At 37.7% G+C, this 10000-nt stretch overlaps 1 long non-coding RNA gene and 1 other non-coding gene across 2 annotated transcripts in view; both read left to right on the top strand.

Annotated features, from left to right (window-relative positions):
• Positions 1-10000, top strand: part of LOC118767259 — a 25908-nt gene that overhangs the window by 7692 nt on the left and 8216 nt on the right. The gene's annotated exons all lie outside the window — the stretch shown is intronic.
• Positions 8724-8827, top strand: LOC115222713. Its single transcript, XR_003882748.1, has one exon. It is a non-coding gene; the product is annotated as a U6 spliceosomal RNA (small nuclear RNA).

Genomic DNA, 10000 nt, shown 5'->3' with positions numbered 1-10000 from the left:
CCTAACCTAGAAGACCTATGATCAAAGTTATTCCAACCATGACTGTTCTGATTTTTTTGCAATCCTTGTTTTGCATTGACCAATGTGTCCTTTCTTTTCTTTAAGACCAGAGGATGTTATTTAATGTAGATTTGGCTTCTATTTCTTGCATTTTGAGTGGCCACCCACTATAGAGGTGGGGAAAACCTGCTGTAGCAAAATTTCATCCACATCCAAATCTGAAAATGTCATCTTGTAATCTAAACAGTCGTTGTTGCTTTCAGTGTCAGCATTATATATTTCTTTACTACCCACAAGGGGCTAAACATAGAGGGGACAAACAAGAACAGACAAACGGATTAAGTCGATTATATCGACCCTAGTGCGTAACTGGTACTTTATTTATCGACCCCAAAAGGATGAAAGGCAAAGTCGACCTCGGTGGAATTTGAACTCAGAACGTAACGGCAGACGAAATACGGCTATGCATTTCACCCGGCGTGCTAACATTTCTGCCAGCTTGCCACCTTCATTTCAGTGTCAGCATTATCATCATTATCATTCTAACATCCGCTTTTCTGTGCTTCTTTGGGGCAGATTTTCTATGGCCCTTCTTGTTGCCAACCTTCACCTGTTTCCAAGCAAAGGTATGATGGTAAAAACTTGTTTATGACTATTGCATAATGTCCAAAGCAAAGAGACAGTAACACACACAAAAATGCACGCGCACACACACACTCACACACACATACACATATATATTTCTTTACTACCCACAAGGGGCTAAACATAGAGGGGACAAACAAGGACAGACAAACGGATTAAGTCAATTACATCGACCCCAGTGCGAAACTGGTACTTAATTTATCGACCCAGAAAAGATGAAAGGCAAAGTCGACCTCGGTGGAATTTGAACTCAGAACGTAACGTCAGACGAAATACCGCTAAGCATTTTGCCCGGCGCGCTAACATTTCCTCTAGCATATGTCATATATGTATGCATGTGTGTGTGTATGAATATACCATTTTTTAAAATCCTTTACTTGTTTTAGTCATTTGACCCTTGAAGGCATTCAGGGATTTAGTTGAATAAATCAATCCCAGTGCTTTTATTTCTTTCTTTTTTAACCTGGTAGTTATTCTATCGGTTTTATTTTTACTGAACATCTAGGTTATGGGGGACATAAACAAACCATCACCAGTTGTCAAGTGGTGATGGTTGGAGGACAAGCAATGCACAAAGACACACATGCACACACACGTGTATATGCACATGCACACACACGTGTGTACGCACATGCACACACACATACACATATACACATACACGTGTACGTACATGTGCACACAAACTCACGCATGCATGTGTGTGACAGACTTGTATATTTTTTCTTTTATCTTTTGCTTCAGTCATTGGGCTGTGGCCATGCTGGGGCACTGATTTGAGTTTAGTGGAACAAACTGACCGCAGTACTTAAGCTTGGTACTTATTCTACCAACCTCTTTTGCCAAACTACTAAGTTACGGGGACATAAATAAACCAACACCAGTTGTGAAGTGGTGATGGTTTGTATACAAGCATGTATACAAAGACACCCACACACACATACACACCCACACACATACACACACGTAATATATACAACAGGCTTCTTTCAGTTCCCATTAAGTAAATCCACTTACGAGGGACTATAGTAGAAGACATTTGCCCAAGGTGCCAAGCAGAAGGACTGAACTTGGAACCATGTGGTTAAGAAGCAAACAACTTACCACTCAACCAAGTCTGTGTGTGTGTGTGTGTACATACATGTATGTGTGATAGGGTTCTTTCAGTTTCTGTTTCTTTTGTATACCAAATCTACCCACAAGGCTTTGGTTCACTTGAAATCATAGTTGGAGACATTTTACCCAATGTGCCACATACTGAGATTGTATGTAGTTTTCATCATTATTTAACCCTTTCGTTACTGCATTTCTGTTGAGATGATCTGTGTTTCTTTCAATTAATTTTAAATATAACAAAGAATTTAGTAAAATAATTTAGTTATCATTCAGCTAGTGTTAAGAACATAAATTGTGACTAAGGTTTGGTAGAAGATTTTAATTCAGAACTTATGAAAACAAGACGTTTGTACTCATGGTTAGGAAGCAAAAACTTCTTAACCACACATGTCACACCTATTCAAAAACAGTAATCTAATATAAAATGCAAGCTTGTTTCTTTCAGCACACATGCTGTCTCGCAGGTTCTTATGTACTTGCAACTTTTTTGTTGGTACTAAAAATATTTTCTGGCTCTGTATATGATGACAGTAAGAACTGTGATTCTTCAGTTGTCATTATCTTTATGTCACTTGCCTCAGTCACTATATCAACAAGCTGCTACAAACCTAACTAATTAAATAGTTTTCCATAAGCTGTCATCAGTTTGCAGGCTAAAAAAGATGGTATTCCCAGCTTAGAGCTTTCAGACATGTGATTTTGTTCTGGAGAAGTGGAATGAAGATGTAAATTATTTTATGTGATGTTTAAACATCATCTAGGTAACAAGACACACTTTGGGACATTCATATTTATAAATAGATAAATAAATGTACATATACATACACATATGTATACATATATATATATATATATATATATATATACATACGTACATACATACATACATACATACATACATACATACAGACACACATATATATATACATTTTAAATTGTATATATATATATATTATATATATATATATATACATTTATATTAGTTATACGATAATGTATATTTATACACATAAGGAATCCACACTTAGGGTGAAATTCAACACATAGAACCACAAAAATAATGGATAAGATTCGACAGGAACAAAATTTGGAAATGAAAAATGGTAAATGTTTTTCATTTCCAAATTTTGTTACTGTCGAATCTTATCCGTTAAATACATTTATATATATATGTATATAAATTGTATATCTCAAAATAAGCAACAAGGATATCCAGAGGATATCCTTGTTGCTTATTTTGATTTTAATCATGGTTTTTTTGAAATTTGATGGATAATACTGTACTAAATTCTGGTGCCTCAACTTAAGTACCATATTCATTCAAATCTAAATTTTATGTATATATATATATATATACATATATACATATATACAACACACACACACACATATATATATATCATAAATTGTATATATAAATAATGTATATTTATGTATTATATATATAATATATATATATATATATATTATATATATATAATATATATATATATTATATATATATATATATATATATATATATTCAGTAATATCAGTGCCAAGCAGTGTTTAGGAATAAGCAAACTTTGGGTTAGTTAGAACATATTTGTGATATATTTCAACTTCTAAAGGCAAATTCACTGCAGTTAATGTGGAGAAAAAATTCATTCTTATGGTAAAAGGTGTAAAAACACCATATTTGCCCAGTGTTTCTCCCTCTCAGATTCCTTGGTGTAGCGTTTCATGCTCTTTAGCTGTTATCAATAGGAAATACCGAAGAGAGGTAACTCTGAGTAGATTTAAAGCCATAGCTTTATTGCAAACATATTTTAACTAATTTAAAGTTTACACTATGCCTAAATACTGCTTGGCACTGATACTGCTGAATTTCTCCTGACCTTGTGGTCTAATGACACAGCTCAGCCAAAGTTGTTGACTGTGTCTTATCACTTACTTGTTTCAGTCATTAGACTGTGCCCATGCTGGGGCACCACATTGAAGAATTTTTAGTCAAATTGATTGATCCTAGTACTTTTTTAAAGCCTGGTATTTGTTCTATTAGCCTCTTTTGCCAAATCTCTGAGCACACCAACAGTGGATTTCTCCCTCTCCCTCTCCCCCTCCCCCTCTCTCTCTTTAGCCAGGTAAACTTGTACTTTCTCTACAACAAGAATCTGTTTCTGTCTCTTTGCCACATTCTAACCTTTCATCATCTAACACAAGATCACCTCCTCCAATGCCCCCTCCCCTCTCATAATTCCTTGCCTTGTGAGTTTCTTGGTGACCCTGTTGGTGCCAGTGCCATGTAAAAAGCATCCAGTCCACACTTGGAAGGGCATCCAGCTGTAAACACCCTGCCAAAATGAACAGTGAAGCCTGGTGCAAGCTCCAGCCTGGTGCAAGCTCCAGCCTGGCCAGCTCCTGTCAAACCATCTGACCCATGCCAACATGGGAGGAGGATTTTAAACGATGATGATGATGATGATGACACACATACACACGTGCGCGCGCACACACACGCACACACACACACATACACATGCACACACACACACACACACACACACACACATGTGTGCCCGCACACACGCACATGCACGCATACATGCATGAGTGTGTGTGTGTGTGTATTGTATATGTATTTATATGTGTGTATTGGCCCTCAAAATGTAAACTTTGTATTTTCAAAATTTAATAGATTCTATTGTCAGAATTAAATTTTTTTTCATGAATGCCTGTTTTGACTTTGATAACCATTCAGTTGAAAATATGAAACAATGGAATTCCAAACTTGAAAAAACATTTCATTTATTCTTTGTGTGCGTTTCAATTGTTGTCAGTTTTGTACCATAAACTTTATCTTTTAGTCTCTCCAGGAATGAGACAGCATTTCTGGAGCTGGTGGAGTTAGCAAATTTAGGACTAACATTTCATTTCCACTTTAGAAAACCCATCAGGATAGCCTGAGTTTCCCAAGGCCTCAACTGACGCAACAATGTGTATAACAATCTGTTTTTTGCATCATAAGAATTGTGTAAATTTTTGAGAGAAATTGAAATAACTCTGTTATGTTTATATATTTGTTTTGCAAGATTTTTGATGTGAAATCGTGTGTTGAAACAGATATTGTTGTATTTAGGAATGGTCATTTTGCCAGTTTAGCTGACTGTTAGTAAGGAGAGACACACAAATAAGAAAGAAGAAAGCAAAGGACCACTGATGAGGTCACAGAAGTGTGACAAAAGAACTCTGGCCGAAATAAGATTAAGATTAATGTAAAAAATAAATAATGCTGAAGCAAAGTAACACCAAATATAGAGTGTGTGTGTTTTTATTGGCTAAACTGGCAAAATGACCATTCCTAAATACAACAATATGAAATAACTCTGTTCTGGAACAATATATTTCAAAGCACACTACATACAGTAATAAAGAATAACATGGGAATATTGGGTTTAAAAAGCCCTTCTGGTCAGAGAAAGTTGAACTGCCCATGGGACTAGAACCCACATCTGTAGACATGAAAACTGTGCCCATGCTGGGGCACCACATTGAAGAATTTTTAGTCAAATGGATCAATCCTAGTACTTTATTAAAGACTGGTATTTATTCTATTAGCCGCTTTTGCCAAACCTCTGAGCACACCAACATTGGTTGTCAAATGGTGGTGAGGGACAAACACAGACATAAAGACACAGACACGCACACACACATACACGCACGCGCACACACACACACACACACACACACACAACACACACACACACCACACACACACACACACACACCACACACACATTCGCTATGGTGTTTTTCCGGTTTCTGTCTGTCAGATCTACTCACAAGGCTTTGGTCAGCTTGAGGCTACAATAGAAGACACTTAATCAAGGTGCCATGCAGTGGGATTGAATTCGGAATCGTGTGGTTTGGAAGCAAACCTCTTGTCGCATAAGCCATTCCTGCATGGCTATGTGGTAAGAACAATGTGGCAAGGACAAAGGTTTGAGAGGAACATTGATGACATCAATCTCATCAGTCTAAATGGGATTGCAAAAGCTTTGGGCACTGCCCATTCCTTTAGACCCAGCAAGTTAGAAAATTTAATGACTATTTTTTTCTTATCTCATTTAGAGGAGAAAATTGGGATAAGATAGGGAAATCATCATCATCATCATCATCACCATCACCATCACCATCACCACCACCACCACCACCACCACATCATCATCATCATCATCATCATCACCACCACCACCACCACCACCACCACCACCACCACCACCACCACCATCATCATCACCATCACCACCACCGCCGCCGCTGCCACCACCACCACCACCACCACCACCACCACCACCACCACCATCATCATCATCATCATCATCATCATCATCATCATCATCTTTATCATCATCGTTATCATTGTTTAACGTCTGTCTTCCATGCATGCATGCATGTGTAGGATGGTTGATAGGAGCCAGCCACATAGAAAACTACCCTAGGCTACTGTATCTGTTTTGGCAAGGTTTATATGGCTGGATGCCCTTCCTAACAGCAACCACTGCAGATTAGACTCAGTGCTTTTTATGTGGCACTAACACAGGCAAGGCTAGTTTTGGAAATACAATTAAAAAAAAAACAAAAATCTTGTTTTAAATATTACAAAGCCTCTTAGGAGTAGCAGCCGAAATATATCAAATTTCATCTTACTGTCTTAAAAAAGGAAGGACACATTGGACAGTCTTGTCCCTGGACAAACTAAATCATCAGATAGACATGGTTGGTACAGTTTTGATCACAAAGTCTGTGCAGTCAGGGCTTACCTAGAGGCTAAACAAGAGTTATAACTTGTCATATTAGAATCAATGTGATTGTATGATGACATTCTGAGTCCAAATGCTGCCAACGTTGGCTTTGCCTTTCATCCATCCAAGGTTGTTAAATAAGCATCTGTTGAGTATTGGGGCTGATGTAGATTGACTGGCCCTTTCCACAAAATTTCAGGTTTTGTGCCAATACTAGAAAGAATTATTAATGAATCAGACAAAATGCTTAGCGATATTTCTTTCAGCTTTATGTTCTTAGTTCAAAAGCTGCCAAGGTTTACCTGCCTGTTTTCTTTTTGGGGGTCATTAAATAAATACTTTTTGAGCAATGGGGTTGATGTAATTGAATAGACCCCTCCCACAAAATTTCAAGCTTTGTGCCCATAGCAGAAAAAATATGACTGGTAGAAAGAATAGACGTCATTCATTGGTTGAAATTGCAGAAATGCAAGAAAATAAACAACAAATATCTTACAAACTAGAGGATTTTCTCAGGAAAGCCAAGAGAAAAAGATGTTTTATAAACACATTCAATCAGTATATGAAGTTTAAAAGTGTTTAGGTACAAAGAAATTATTTTAAAACTCTGCCAGTCAAAGCGAAAAGATCCGCTGTTTGTCCCCCAACAAATATGAGGACAGAGGTTTAAATTAGGGACTAAGTTAGTATGCAAAGACAGGATGCATGTCTCATCTTTTTCTCAGTCTGTCTGTTTGATATGAGAAACCACTTTTATTTCACAGTTGACTGGTTTGTATAAAGAAAGATACTGCTCAGCCGGAAACAAAAAAAAAAGTATCTTCCAAACAATATGCTTCATACAAATTAGCAAAATTTGGGTGACAGTAAAAATAATAAGCAGTAACAGGCAGGCAAGTATATGCAGGAAGAAGAATGTGTTTTGTGTGTGTGTGCGTGAGTATGAGTGTGGGAGAATAAAGGAGTTTGCGTAGATGTTCCTGTGAATGTGTATTAGAGAATCATGCATTAATTTAGGCAGTGTTAAGTAGCTGACACACATCATAACAACAAATCATGAAATGATAATTAAATAAATATATTTAGTGTAAGTAAATTACTACTTTATGAAAACTTTTCATCGTGTTTTATATGGGTCAAATGTCATGCTTAAACTGTCAACACACATATCAGCATGAAAAAAAATATTGAATACGAAAATACTGCTGGCTGTTGTTACCATTGTTACTGTTGTTATTGTTGCTGTTGTTGTTGTTATTTAGATCCAGGTCAGCCCAGATCAAGCAGTCCTATGATTAAGGACATTCCAGCAGTGGCCATCCAGTATATTTATGGGTAATTAAGACTACATCATTAAATGTTGAAAGTGGTGAATTAGCGAAAATCATTAGAGTACCTTGTGGGTGTTTCTTCTTGCGGCTGTTTTTACATTTTGAGTTCAAATCACACATAAGCGAATTTTGTCCCCTGCAGACTTCTAAAGGGCCACCTTAGGGTGGTGGATTGGTGATTAGAGCATTGAACAAACTCATCATCATCATCATCATCGCCATCATTATCATCATCATTTAGTATGTCTGCTTTCCATGCTGGCATTGGTTAGATGGTTTGACTGGAACTGGTAAGCTGGAGATTTGCACCAGATCCAGTCTAACTTTGGCTTGGTTTATATGACTGGATGCCCTTCTAATGTCAACCACTCCAAGAGTATAGTGGGTGTATTTTGTGTGCTACTGGCACAAGGCAATGCCTACAATTTCACATGGTTTATATATACATGTGTATATATATATATATATATATATATATATATATATATATTATATATATATATATCTATTAATTTATATCTGTATTATGAAAACATACACTTGGTACGGCACATGGCCTAGTGGTTAGAGCAGCAGACTCGCATTCAAGGGATTGCGGGGTTCAAATCTCAGACCGGGGCGATGGGTGTGTTTATGAGTGAAAGGCTTATGCTCCACGCAGGCTCCGCAGAAGGAAATGGCGAACTTCTGCTGACTCTTTCGCCATAACTTTCTCTCACTCTTTCTTCCTGCATCTAGCAACTCACCTGTAATGGACCGGCGTCCCGTCCAGGTGAGGAACCTATACGCCAAGGAAACTGGGTAACCGGCCCTTATGAGCCAGGCGTGGCTCGAGAAGGAACAAAACCTAGCTACAGCAGTACATATTCTAAAATTGGAATGATACAGAGAAGATTAGCATGGCCCCTGTGCAAGGATGAAATGCAAATTCCTGAAGTGTTCCATATTTTTTTATAGGCGTAGGAGTAGCTGAGTGCTAAGAAGCTTGCTTCCCAACCACATGGTTTTGGATTCATTTCCACTGTGTAGCACCTGTGTGTTGCCATGGTGCAATGCAGTGGGAATGAACCCGAAACCATGTGGTTGGTAAGTGAGCTACTTACCACACAGCTGCGCCTAGGCCTATATGTATATATCATCATCATGATGATTGTTTCAATGAGGAAAATGTCTTTGTGAGTATGTGGAAATATGAGTTTGTGAGTATTATCTGTGTGAGTATGTATAATAGGTTCATATATTAATCTAGGCAGCGATAAGTAGCTGACAAAAAATAATGAAATAACATGATTTCATGGGTTGGATAGAATTGTTTTTGAGGCAGATCTTGTACAGCTGAATGCCATTTCTGTTGCCAACCTGCACTTGTTTTCAAGTTAGGTGTTATTTCTTCATGACTGGATGCAGTTTCATCGAAGATTTAAAAAGAAAGACACCACTTGTATGACAGTGAAGCTTGTTTACAACTGTCACATGATGTCAAGACAAGGAGACACAAACACCCTCCATAAAAATATGCATACACACACACACATGGACACACACACACTGACACATACACACACACACAGACACACACACACTCACACACACACACACGTGTACGTACATGTGTATGTACACATTCATGTATACCAAAGTTGTTGTTTGCAAGAAAGCAAATAAGACTCTATTTCCATCAGGTAAATGGTCCTGCTCAGACTGTAGGAAAAAAATGGGAAATAATTCCACTTGCTGCACCAAGTGTAAGCTATGGACACGTAAGAGATGCAGTGGAACCACAGGGAGATCAACAGATAAAGGACACCTTTATGTGTAGGGGATCTGCAAGAGCAATAAGCACTAAGAGCACATGGAACTTAGACTCTCGCAAATGTCCAGGAGGCTCTCTTCAGGTAGTAGATAGATAGTTTCTGTTATCTAGGTGACCAAAATTAGCAATGGGTGTGAATGTTCTGAAAGTATTGTTTCTAGAATACGAATAGGATGGAGGAAGTTCAGAAAGCTACTACCTCTGTTGGCAACAAAAGGACTCTCTCTCTCAGAGTGAAAGGTAGACTGTATGATGCCTGTTTATGAATGGCTATACTCCATGGTAGGGAGACATAGGCTCTGAATGCAGAG

Source organism: Octopus sinensis, linkage group LG20 (assembly GCF_006345805.1).
Source record: "Octopus sinensis linkage group LG20, ASM634580v1, whole genome shotgun sequence".
Classification (NCBI taxonomy): domain Eukaryota; kingdom Metazoa; phylum Mollusca; class Cephalopoda; order Octopoda; family Octopodidae; genus Octopus; species Octopus sinensis.
This window is presented reverse-complemented; position numbering and strand designations above follow the sequence as displayed.